This window comes from Aptenodytes forsteri, unplaced genomic scaffold (genome assembly GCF_000699145.1).
Source record: "Aptenodytes forsteri isolate BGI_AS27 unplaced genomic scaffold, ASM69914v1 Scaffold54, whole genome shotgun sequence".
Classification (NCBI taxonomy): domain Eukaryota; kingdom Metazoa; phylum Chordata; class Aves; order Sphenisciformes; family Spheniscidae; genus Aptenodytes; species Aptenodytes forsteri.
This window is the reverse complement of record NW_008796044.1, coordinates 13,373,470-13,386,689: the sequence shown is the minus strand read 5'-3', so window position 1 is coordinate 13,386,689 and position 13,220 is coordinate 13,373,470.

Below are 13,220 nucleotides of genomic sequence, written 5' to 3'. Positions count from 1 at the left end.
TAGAAAATAAACAGCTGGGGGAGGAGGAGGATGCTGACTACACGGGTGTCCTACCGCTAAGACCTTTGGTTGCTTATTAAATGACGCCTGAAAGCTTCTCAACAAGCTGCTGCTCTGAAATGTTACTGGCATCTCCCACACCCCGGTGCCGAGCTCCGGGCAGGGCGTCACGAATGGCTTTCGGCGATCTCAAGCCAGGCAGGCCTAATTTTCAGCCAGACCATCCTGCTGACTGAGCCAGTGCTGCAAAGGAAGCACATGGGAACTAGGATGCCCTTTGGGACAACAGCCCAGATGGAGAGCAGTTTAAATGGCTTGTGAAACCACATCCTTAGAGGTTTTGCTTTCTGGCAATGTCGGGTATACCTAATGGCTTAAAAACAATGCACTGAGCCTTACAGCATGCTGCTTACCACCTCCAGAAATAGGTATGCTTCCCGTAGCCTGGGACCACAAGACCAGGGTATTTATGCTTAATTTCACGACTATTCCTGAAGTGCTGTTTAGTCCTGGCAGAGGACACTTCACGCTCCCTGTGAGCGGATGCGCCGTTCATGCCTCTCATTTCCTTAGAACTTGTCTATTTAAATGCATTTGGGTTTGCAGTATTTCACACACCGTTACCTTTACTGGTGGCATCTATAAGGTAACGCTAATTGCTATGTGGGCTGCTGTGGCTCAGGTTTTCCAGACTTTCCACCCAGAGGGAAGCTATGTTACAGAAAGATTGAATTTGGCATATTGAGGTGCTGCAAAGAGAATGCAAGATGGACGGGCTGCCTGCTGCAAGAAGAACCCCCGTCTCCTTGCAGGAACCCACGAGCAGCACCCAGCAAATGGTGTCAGAGCCCACGGAGAGAGTTTTCCATGACAAAACGGTTGTATCTTACGTGGCCCAGAAAGCACCAGCACAGCCATATGTCCTCACAGGAGCATGCGCAGGACGACGTTGAATCGGGCTGTCCGGAGAGCAAAGCGCTGCAGCATCCAGCCACGGCTCCCCCGGCAGCACCCCGTCGTCCCCAGCTGCTCCTCAGGATGGAACCGATCGATCAGTTCATTTTATACCAGGACAGGAGGATTTGCTGAGATGCTCAAACCAAGAGCCCAGACATTTTTAAACTTGGGAAGGTGTGAGGGGAAGACAGAGCTCCGGAGGGGCCATAGCTGCTTGGCAAAGGCATAGGAGGGAGAGGGGCTTTGCACAAGATGAACCCCAAGCACAGCCGAGCAAAGCCACAGCTTGTACTGAGGGAGTTAAACTGCATGAAATCACAGCAAACTACACCAGTGGGAGGGACAGAGTGCAGGGCCTGACCCCGCTTGCTGCAGTCCGGCAGTCCCAGGGGTGCCAGGAGGTCAAAACCCAGGGAAAATCCCACCGCAGGGGAGCGAGGCTCGGCACGACACAAGGAAAACAAGCAGCATGACTCACTCCGATGGAAACTGCCCTTAAAACTCGCAGCATGCTCAATTCGAGCCCCTGTTCCCTCTGTACAAAGAGGTCTACTGTTGGACTGCTGTGCCCAGGGAGGCTGTTTCTGTACTCAGGTGCTTTAGGTACCCCCGATGCCTCTGAACACCGCTTTGGAAATGGTCTCTCACTGGCCACCCAGGCTGCTCTGCACCTCTTCGAGTACTAAAAGCTGTCATCTGAGCACATGAAGAAACGTTCAGTGATCGGTTCATCCTTTGGAGTGCCTTTATGAGTCGTCCGTAAAGCAAATCACCCTGGGTGAGTCCCCTGTTAATAACTTACCCTCGTACCCAGCTTCCCAAAGCCTCCTGTGCATAGATCGGCTTCGTTACCCAGGATCACTGCTGTGCGTTGCTGTGAAAAAGCTAATCCAATTTTCTTCTTCTTTAGGGATAAAACATCAAGAGAGGGCAGTCTGTCAAATACAGTAGCAATGTGGAAGAAGTGGAGGCAGAGCTGTGCCATCATCTCCAGCAAACCCATGTCTGAACAGGAGCAATGCAGACAGGTGAGCCCCAACTCTGCCACAGGCTGGGAGGAGTGGTTCAAGATACACAGCCTCTTTTGGGGAACTCATTGTTTAGTTTTATGACCATGGAAAAAAACCCCAAAATGTATAAACTATAAGATCATGACTCTGTATATAGGTATTTATGACTATGAAGATACTCGCAGAAGACTCCCCCGGCCGTGTCCAAAGCCTGGTGAGAGCAGGGACATTCAGACAGCCTTATAAATCAGTACACTGGGAGAAATATATTAAGTTTTCCATAACAAACCAGAGTAAGCCCTGCTAGTGCAAAGATACCGAAGGGATCCTGTATGCTGTCAGTGTGGGTTGAGTGTTCATTAGCCCTACGTTGGCGCAGGCCGGGGGAGCAGAGCTGCCCATCATTAGCCCTACGTTGGCGCAGGCCGGGGCAGCCCCAAGCAGAGCTGCCCGGCGCTCTGCACCACCTTCCTGGCGCTGTGGGGTTTGCCTGGGTGCCTATCCTTGGGCACCACCCAGAAGTGGCCAAACCACTTCAAAAGCCAACCCGGGGTCAGGATGCCACAGAGCGTTGCTTCGGCATCGCTGTGCCCCAGCGACATCCCCTCTTGGGACCGAAACGCACCCTCTGCCAAACCACCCCTGGCGTCCCTGCAGCTCTGGCACCACTCCTTCGCAACCCGGCCAGTGCTCGTTGACTGTAGCTAATTCCCTGTACATGTTTCCCCGAGGACAAGCCCAGCAGCTGTGTGAGTGTGTGGCATATCAGATCTCAGGGCGGGTGGCGTTTCTACACCCCTTCCCCAGCACAGATTTGGAAGGTGTCGGGCAGGCAGCAGCGCAAGCACCCAGGAGCGGGCAGGACGCGAGTGCTAAACCAGCCTTGCACATCTGCAAAGACAAATAAATTCTTTACTTTAACATCAGACAGTAGCTATAAAACGAAGCTATAAGAGCATATCACTGCACATGAAGGGAAATTCATTCTGCTGCTAATGCCCATAACTTCCCTAGTGAAAGTAATGGATATCAACAGGAGAACAGACATCTGAGAGTGCTAAAACGTGCACTGTTTTTTTCCTAAGCTTGCGCTGGGCACACTACTTGAAATACAGAATTGCTGAGTTCTTCTTTCTCCCCAACCTTCAAGCTGATGTAAAATGCCCACGGTTTAATAGTAAGTGTGATTAACCATTAGCATAAATTGCCAGGGTTATAATGAATTCTCAGAAAAAAATGTGATTGTTTCTTCGGAGCTATGTTCCAGTTATACACCAAGTTACATTTCAGTTTAAATAAAAAGCAACTCCTATGATGGGTATCAGATAAGAAGTCAGACTAAATGATGCTGGAGGTCCTCTCCACCTTCGAAATACATAAACATATGTGTTATTTATGATCAGCATACTACGGGGACTGGCTGATCCTCTGGAGCTGGAGGAAGAGCCAGATGATCTTCCAAAGGCGAAGGGAGAGGAGAAAAGCCAGTTAAGTTTCCCAGCCAGGGCAACGATTTATAGATAGGAGCATTTTCTAACTTCGGCTTCTTCAGCAAGGAGACCATACACACACGTCTTGCTGTTCAAAGGACATCTTGTGCGTATGAGCAAATTTGTCCAAATCGTTTTGGCTCCGGCCGCGGTAGTATGTTTAGTACACTATTTCCAGATGTGTTTTGTATCCCTGTCAGTCCGGCTGCTGCCTCAAGCCAAGAGAGTTATATAAGCTGCAAAGCTTAATTGGATTATTTAGCCCAAATCATTGGCCGAGAGGCAGCAGGGCTGGGGAACCGGCCGGGCAGCCTGGAGAGGACCTGCACCACCACCCGCTTTGGGGAGAAAGGGAGGAGCACGTGCCAGCAAATAAATGAAAGAGTTCATAAAGCAAGACTGGCCTCCCCATCTCCCTCGAATGTTTTCTCACGCCTCCCGTCCATTTTACAGAGGGTGTATTAGCGGCTATTTTATTAGAGGTATATTTTCCTATTTTAACAACAATTAAAAAAAGAATGCAACAAGCATTTAGAAGACACGAGCATTTCCCCTCTGCACTAACAAGTATTTCCTGACCATGCAGCTCCACAACATGGAATAATACATCCAGCAACTTCATTTTCCCACAATAATATTTTTTCCCAAACTTCGGCTTTGTGGTGGCTTATTTTCCATTTAAGGGCATAATCCTCCTTGTGGGATAACCCATCCCAGCGGATCTTCACAGATGTAATTATTAGGGCAAAGTCCTAAAAAAGAAAAGTGTTGCAACTATTCTTGGGAAGAAATCAGGAAAGAGAAGAGAGAGAAGCTGAAGAGTTTCCAAATGCTGTAGCTATCAAAGTGTGCCAGAATGATTTCATTCCTTTTATTTTTAATAAAACTGGACAGTTAAGTCAGAAGTTAACACAAGTATATAAACTCACACTAAACTTCGAGCAGGTCACCTACTCCATTGCTTAAACAAATGGTACGTGCATGCCTGAGAGCTACTTAAACCCTGGCCATGAGGCCCTGGATAGACTTTGTATGGCTTCACTACAAATAATAAAAAAAGAAAGCAGCCTGGCATCTTTCTCTGCCACTGCCGACAACATTCCCACTGCTCTCCACCAGGCAAAGTGCCACGGATAAATTCAACAGATTAAAACAACCAGAACAGTACAACAGGCAGGGATGTGCTCAGTTCTGCTGGAAATGGCTACACAAACACTGCAAATCACACGCAGCGCTCAGAGAGAGAAGATGCCTCTCACCCGCCCCAGCTCTGGTCCCCGAAGCATTATGCACACAGCAAACCCCCAAAATCCAGGGCTGCGAAGCTCCACCGCCTGCATCCGTGCTGCAATTCATTATGAATATTCCCATGAATGAGGAGCTTCGATTACCATGCTGTACAGAGTAATAGTAAACAGCAGTGGTGACCAAAGAGCTATTTACGGAAGGGCTCTCTGCTACGATCCCATGATTACTAGTTACGGAAATTTTTCAAAAAAAGGAATACAAAGAGAGATTTCCACCGGGCACAGCGAGCCATACAATTTGTGCTGTGCTTGAACTTTGTAAATCAAAATCCAAGTGATGTTTACAGCACTCTAGTTGTTCCTTAAACTTTATTTTTCTTTACTGCGTGCATTTTATGCCCTCAGTGAGCTGCAGCGTAAAGCTCTCTGTGTGACTGATGGAAAGCAGAAAGTCGGCACAGCCTGATTGGGCAAACCAGCCTCACCCCCCTGTTATCTGCATTAAGAGCTTCAACAAATTTGTGTAATACCCAGCATTATAGAAATGGATTTCCAACCAGAAGAGCAGTTGGCAGGATTAAACAAGTAGAAAAGCACATGCACATAAAAAATCGGGAGGTCTGAACACGAGCTAATGGAGCAAGCAGAAAATAGCTGGGCATGCTCCCTGGGCTCGAGGACCGCTTCCTTTACGACAGACAGTAATGTCTCATTACGGGAGAAACAAATACGATAAAGATGAATATTCCATCTTCCCCTGGCTACATTTTAAGCGTTAAGCCAATACACATTCTCAGGTTATATTTCACAAAAATAGCTACTCAAAAAAAAACCCTGCTGGCAGCGCAGCAAAGCAAATTTTATTTGAAAGATAAATCCTACATTCTTCATAGGCAGATGTGAAAATGTATCAGGCTTTATCATAACAGCCCCTCCCAGGAGCAAAAGATGCCACAGAGTAAATTTACAACAACAAAGTTGTTCCTTTTGCCCTTCTTCCCCTATATTGCTTAACTCAATACAGACAAAATGACTAGCAAACCAGCAGTTACTGCATCTTACAGATAGATGCTACACACCTTCCCAGTGCCGCGGTGCTCCGCAAAGTCAATATGGAATCAACCCAGCACTTGGGATCATCAGTAAAACACTTGGATGGTGAGACTACACGGATGCTTCAATTACTGTCATCACAAAATGACCATTCAGTTCCACTTCTCCACCGAGGCAAGACCGTACCAACCCTCCGCTAACAAACACAGCCTTGTCAGGGTGTCTGGGCACGAAGGCGCCTGACACCAGCCAGAGGCTGCCAGGAGAAGATTGCTGGCAATTTGAGGACCTGCTTAACGCTGAGCTGGACCAGGACACTGTAGCGTCACTGTTTCTAGCTGATAAAAGGGCAAGCTCAATCTACCTCCACAGTTTCGTGAAAACTCCTACAAGCAGACACGTGAAATGGTCTTAACGCTGCCCTTTGGCGCAGAATTATAAATCTAGATCAGCATCGTCTGCTTGCCCGCAGCAAGAATATCGCACTGAAGGACGATCATCCATCTCTTACCAGGATGGGGTTAGGGAGCAAAGGACGAAGAAGCATCTTTAATCAGTTAAATCCCAGCTCGGTCTGAGCTAGCTGATCCTTGCAAAGAACATCCCTTGGTCGCTCCCCCAAACCAAATGAAACTCCCTACATGTGCAGAAGGTGTTGGAAATGGAGCGCAGAGAGACATGCACCATACCGAGGAGTGGGCTGGATGCTCAAATATTAAAACCTGTGGCTCTGTTCAGTTCTGCACCTGCAGTTCTCACCTACCCCCACAGCTGGGAAGGGGATGGATTTGGGGACAGGACTGTGGTGACAGGAGCTGGAATTGTCCCAGGCAGCGGTGGCACCAGGGGACTGAGGATAGCTTCCAATCTTGTGCCTCTTGCAATCTCCAGACCACCTTTCTGGATTCAAAATATTTTTAATTAGGACCAAATCATTAATTATGATTAGCAACTTCAGCTTTAAAAAAAAGTATGAAGCAGACAATCACTTTTACCCCACTAACTAGGGAAAAAAAATAAAATATATAATCTCTAAAAGAAACCTGGTGTGCTTGACAAAGCTTTCCTGCTGCCTAAACCAAGGCAGGAATAAGCTCAGTGATGACCTGAGGTGCAACAGAGCTGTGCAAGGGCGGCAGCTCCTGAGATGTGTAGCTTTGGCCAAACCCTGACTGCAAACTCTAGAAATCCTGCTGGCCCAAAGTCCCTTGGATTCAAGCACTGGAGGCAAACCTGCACCAAGAACCAGCTGTTTCTATGGATCATAGCTTGGAAGAAGAGCTTAGGCTTTTGGGATTGCTTTTTTAAAAAAAAAGTTGGTTTACCGTATATTCATTCCATCTATAATCTCCCCTTGCCTTGCATCTCCATTTTGAATTATTTATCATCAGGTATGACATTCATTTGCATACTTTATGAGGTGCAAAATAAATGATTAGTCATTACATATTAGACTCTCCCAAACCATCTGTGCTAGGCTCTGCAGCAGTTTTGTTTTGGTTTTTTCTCTAATACTTGGGGGCAAAAAATCCAAGAGGAGAATTGGATTTGCTGGAAATACAGAGTAAAATAGTCCTCATACTAGCTGACAGCAAAGGCTTATTACTCTGTTATAGCCGTGCTCCGCAAGGAATGTGCAGACAATCATCTTCTGTGCAATTTAACTGGTGATACAAATTGCAAGCAGTATTATTTCAAAGACCTTTATTTATTGATTAGAAACAAAGTCCTTATCCTCTTCCTGCTCCCTCCTTGAGTCGTGCTGATTGCACACAATAGAGAGCTATCACTTAAAGAGCCAATTAAGTCAACTTCTGAAAGGTAATTGAATAGCTGAAATTCTTAGTGCAATATTGTACTGCATTATCTTGATTGCAATGAAGAAAAAACAAAGCAGTCGGAGCAATGGAAATTAGAGAATGAGGCATTGGCCATAGGTAGGAATACCGAAATGGATGGAGCCATTACAAAAAAAAAAAACCCCTATTATTTTCTTTCTGTGGTTACTGCTAATCCTTGCTAGAGGTGTGAGAAGGAAAAACCAGCCTTGGTCTTATTTATTTTCTGCACTTGGCAGAACTTTATGAGGGATCAGCTGAGCTGCTGACCGGGCGCAGAGAACGGTGTTGGCCAGTCATCCCACCGCATCCCTCCCTGGGGAGGAATCCAATATCTGGGTGTCCTGTACTCAACCGAAAGCTTTGATTAAAACATTTCTTGTGGCTGGGGCTTTATGAAGGTAACGCCTTCTGCACGGATTCCCCCACGCCTGACGGAGGAGTTCATACTATCCTCCGGCAGAGCCACCAACAGACCTTCTCTCTTCTGCCCTTCTGGCTACCTTCAAAAGTACCTGGAGGATTTTGTATCACCTCTGGGATTTCCATACCATGGCCCAATTGGGCTAAAGCGAGACTAGGAGTTTGAAACCTGTTGGGAAGAAGGACATAGCTTCAGTCCCTTAGAAAAAACAGGCTTAAACCAAAAAAAAAAATGGGAGGGGAGAAAATGATTGTAAGCCTGCCAATACTCAGAAGTTATATAAAATCACTCATGTAATCACAAACTGAGAGCAGAGTCCTCAGGAACTTGAAGACACCGGCTGTACGTGGTCAAAATTCATCATCAGTTTCCGAGGAACTACTCAAAGTCACAGCACTTGGGCTATAAAGCATTTACACAAGGCACATAAAAAGGAAGCTGTTTCCAAAGTAGGAAAAGAGGCACCACAAAACATAAAAATCTCTTTCTTCTGCGCTGACAGCAGACTCTGGTGTGACCTACCACCCCTGTCCTCCTGCCCCTTCATCCACTTGGGTTTCCACATCAGCAGAATCAATCCACCCAACCTTAGAGCAAATTCACGGCCAACTGCTGCTTTCCTGGAGCTGCTTTGGCACCGTCCGCCTCCCCACACGTGTATTTTGTCTGGCACCAGGAGTTTGCTGAAGAACATACAGCTGAGCGGGGTGAGATGCTGCAGCACCTCAGCCCTAGGTATGTGGATGCTTTCTCCGGCTGTCCTCTCGGCAGTTACCGCAGCGCTCAAGGTCCCTGCCCCAAGCCCCTCAGACTTTCCATCCCAGTACAAGCACAGACCTCCTGGAGCAACCAAATAAATGTCATTTCTCTGGCAGCAAATGTGCCAGCAGAGAAATGCAAACCCATCCTTCTGTAGGCATGGTTTCTGTGTTTGAGGGGCTGTAGGAGGGATGGTCAGAGGGAGGTTTCAAAGGGATTTATGCACCTTGCAGGTTGGGAACCCCTCCTGTGCCTTGATTTCCCACCTGTGAAATGGGCTGAATGATACCCAGCCAACTTTGTAGAGAGCTTTGCTTTTCATCAATCCACTTCCATGTCTAGGAGACATGTGCCACCACCCTCACCCTGCTGCTCTGGGGCCTCTGGAGCTGTCAGTCTGAACCAAAATGCCCACTAATCCATCGGGAATTTGGCAGTATCATGTAACTAACCTCTGAAATACATGTGGTACCAACGTTTGCCACCGTGCACCAGAAATACAGCATTAGCACACACCACCGAGTCCTGCTCAAACTTCTGCCTTATTCATTTTTGTCAGTTGCTCCTCAGTTTATTTTGCAATTATCTCTGCAATTCCCACTGAAAGACAGGACACAATTTAAAGAACCTGAACAATTTTTTCAAACTTGAATGGTCTTTACCCAAAAGAAGCCAGAAGGAAGCCTAAGCACTCAAATACACTGCAAGAGTCCCAGTCCTCAGACAATAGTCCATAAAACGGGAGCTTTAGTTTTTTCTTAATTCAGCAGACTGAAAGCTCATCAAATATAGCAAAGCACTAGCCTCTCCCTGGTCGGTCTATACTTGAGACTTGTTCTATCTTTTCAAAAGCTCTTTTCAGTTACACATTAAAAAAAAAAAATCTGTAAGGACTATATCTAAGCTCTTTTCAGTTACACATTAAAAAAAAATCTGTAAGGACTATATCTGGAACAGCTCTAAAAATTGTTCGTACTTTCCCTGAGAGCTTACGTCAACTCATTGGACGGAGGAGCCAAGAGGACAACAAATATTTCAGGGAGCATCCGTTGCACATAAATATTGCCCCCTGACACAGATGCACCGTGAATACAATTACGTCCTCACATCAATTACTAGTACACTCCAGAAACACTGTTTGGAGAAAACAAATAAATAAACAAACGTAAGCTTGAAATAAGGAACTAATTTGACATTCTAGCAAGCTGCTTCACCTTATAATCATTATTTCCTGAGACACGTTGTGCTGGTTCGTATTCCAATAACACATTTGTGTAACCGCACAGGTACAAGGGAAGCGTACAAATCATGTCTCGCAAAACAACTGTTGGCAAAGAGCAGGATTTGTGTATTCATCGCTCACCGCTGAACAAGTCACATACATTTTAATTCCGACTTCAAACACAATTTGGACAATGGCAGATGTTTCCTATAGCGCAGGCTTCCTTTGGATGAGAGTTAATTCAGTTTGAACATGGCAGCAATGAAGAAAGGGATTTAAACAAATATTTTCTGCTTCCTCTCTAAGCTTGATACTGCAGAGGGAAAAATGAGGGAGTACTAAATTGAACAGCTAAACCTGCCTCTCCCAGCCTCGGCTCTGAATTCAGACCAGCCCGGTAAGCCTGCGCTTCCCTGCAACCAAAGACTCCCCTCTCCGTGACACGAGCCTGTGTTGAAAAGAAATTAAATTATTTTAATGAGGTTCTTCCAGATGCACACTGATGTAACCGAGAGGAGAATATGCCTCTTCTTTTAGGCTGCTGAAGTTTCACCAAAAAAGGGAGCGTGCTCCTCTGCAAAACTCTTCTTCCTCTCCCTTTGTTATCCTCGGCAGCTTTGTCCTGTTACTCTACATTAACAAGTGGATCATTATTTCACCAGCTGTAATCAAAACCTTCCGTAAGATAAGATCCAACTGCAATTTTACATTCACATAGTTGCCCATAGTGAAGAGTCCTGAAATGCTCTTAACGAGTTGTATGCACAGGGATTTTCTCTTCACCTATCAGCGGAATGGGCTTGGGAAGTGACAGCTGCTTAAATAGTGCACGTGCAGCGGAGTAGTTTAAGGGGAAAAGAAATACTATAAATAATTGAAATCACAGCAAGAAATGTAGGCAGAGCAGAGGGAAAGAGGGCAACTCAGAGGAAGCTGGCAGCAGGAGGAGAGATAAGGACTTCTCCTGGAAGCCAAACTAAACAAGAGTGCACATACAAATAAATCCACACCTTCTCACCTGTGTGCTACGCCACACACCAGCAGACAAAAGAAGTTCTTGACCTTTTCTGCACCGTTTGGCAATCTGAATTTTACCCACCTCCGAGCCCTCTCTTGCCAACATCTTCCCCTTTCCTCCTCTCCACCAAACCTGTAAGTCTGATGCAAACGGTCCCCACGGTTGTCGCCGGCACTGCAGCAATCTTGGTCACCAAATGATGCTGATAAGTAGATGTGCATTTTAAATGGCCAATTCTGCCATTGATGACTGCCTCACCTACACGGACCCACTTCTCCTAGCCCAGCCTTTCATGGTGAAGCTATGTGGAAGGCTTCCCTGTGCACCCGGCATGTTCAGGGCACACCAGAGAGGATCCTGCTCTCAGCTGGGGCTTCTGAGCACCACGGGGTCACCATCAGGGGTAGCTGCAGAAATGACCACCTTTGGTTTGAAGGCTTTAAGAATAATTAATCAGTACTCCGGAACAACAGATGAATGCTTGAAGTTTCAATCCCAGCAGTAAAACACCTCCTTTGATGCCCACAGCTGCTATGAAGGGCTAAAGATCGTCATTTTGCCTGACCTTTAACTATTACAGCAATAGTTCTTGACCTGCATTTTAGAAGTTATGAACCACAGCCCAGACAACAGCACTCAGGCTAAGCGATCTGCCACTGTCTTGACAGATTTCCAGAGAGATGTGAAATATCTGCCTTTCTCAAGTGACTTGAACGATGCACGCACAGAGCGCTCTGCAGACATCCAGAAAAAACACACTGTTTCTCCCTGGGTACAACTCACCCAAGCAGGAGATGGCAGGGATAGTTTATTATGCTCTATGGAGGTAACACTTGGCACAACAGCTCCAGGTACCACTTCATCACAGCACAGGGCTGAGGAAAGGAGACTTCAACTAGCAACTCAGCTAACCAGACACCTTTAACGAGGAGCAAGTAATGAGATTTCTTAGCGAGTGGTTCATTCAAAGGGCATGCAGTGATATCAAGAACCAGGTAAAAATCCCCATTAAGATCTCTGTGGAAGTCAAGAGCATGTAGGAGGGCTGGTGTTCTCGGCGATAAGATGGATATCTTGCCTTACACAGCAATCGATCGATTTTTAGGGGTCAACTGCCAGACCTCACCAGACTCCTCTTGCAGAATGTCGGCAGTTTTAGGGCAAAAGCCTGTGCCAGGCACTACTGTTAAAGTTCATCCCTGCTCCTAGAGCCACAGGGCTAGTAACTGTGACCAGGAGGTGAAGAAACCTTGACGCTGACTCTTCTGTGTAAGCAATTCAGTTTAAGAGCTGCTGTTCAAGAAGCATGTCACCAAGATGAAAGGTGACCACATTTCTTAAATGTAATTCGTTTCTTAAAGACCCTTCCAGAGGCAGCAAGGATCCCATGTACCCTCTTCTCTACACACAGCCCTACTAGGCGAGTGCCTTATCTGGATGTGCCTAATTGCATATCAGACCCTCTTGCAGGCTACCTCTCCCAAATCCAAGTCTGGTATGGGAGGGCTGTGCTTCATGTGCCTCTAAGGACATCCTCAGGTTGGGACAGGCAAGTGACAGCTCACGGTGGTGTGAATGGCAAATCTGGTGTCAAGAGCAACTTCCAGTCCACAGCAAAAATAGACATACCAACTCCTTGGATTTCAGTGCAAGATTGGCCCTCGTAACCTCTCCGTGCCACATGAAGGAGATTGGAAACCCAAGTCCACCTTGGACAGGACAGCATTTCTCGTTTGACTTCTCCTTAAAAGCAAGGAAGCCCTTCTGTACTTCCAAAAGACATCTGAACCTTAACTGTACTGCCATGCCAGCAAGAAAAGATGGGAACCTTGTGATTCAAGAGGGTCTACCACTGAGAAACTACATTTGGGCACTCTCCATGTGGTGAATGATGGCGTCTTTCCCCGACAAGGCAGCCATGCACAGCATCTGTCCTCCAGCGTAAAGGGATGATACTGACTGCCCATCCTCCTCCTCCAGCTGGAGGATGGCTCGTGGGCAGCCGTCTCAGCTGAAGTCCCCAGACCTGGCTCCCGTTGTTGGATGCACAGCCTGGCTCACCGAAGGATGCTGCAGCCGGTTCAAGCATGCCTCAGTTCGCTTAGTGTGAGGCTGGAGAGAAACGACTCTCTGACAGCTGGCAAATGCAGCTGCCTGCAGCTGATGGGGGATAACGAAGAACCAGCCGCTTCTTAGAAGTGT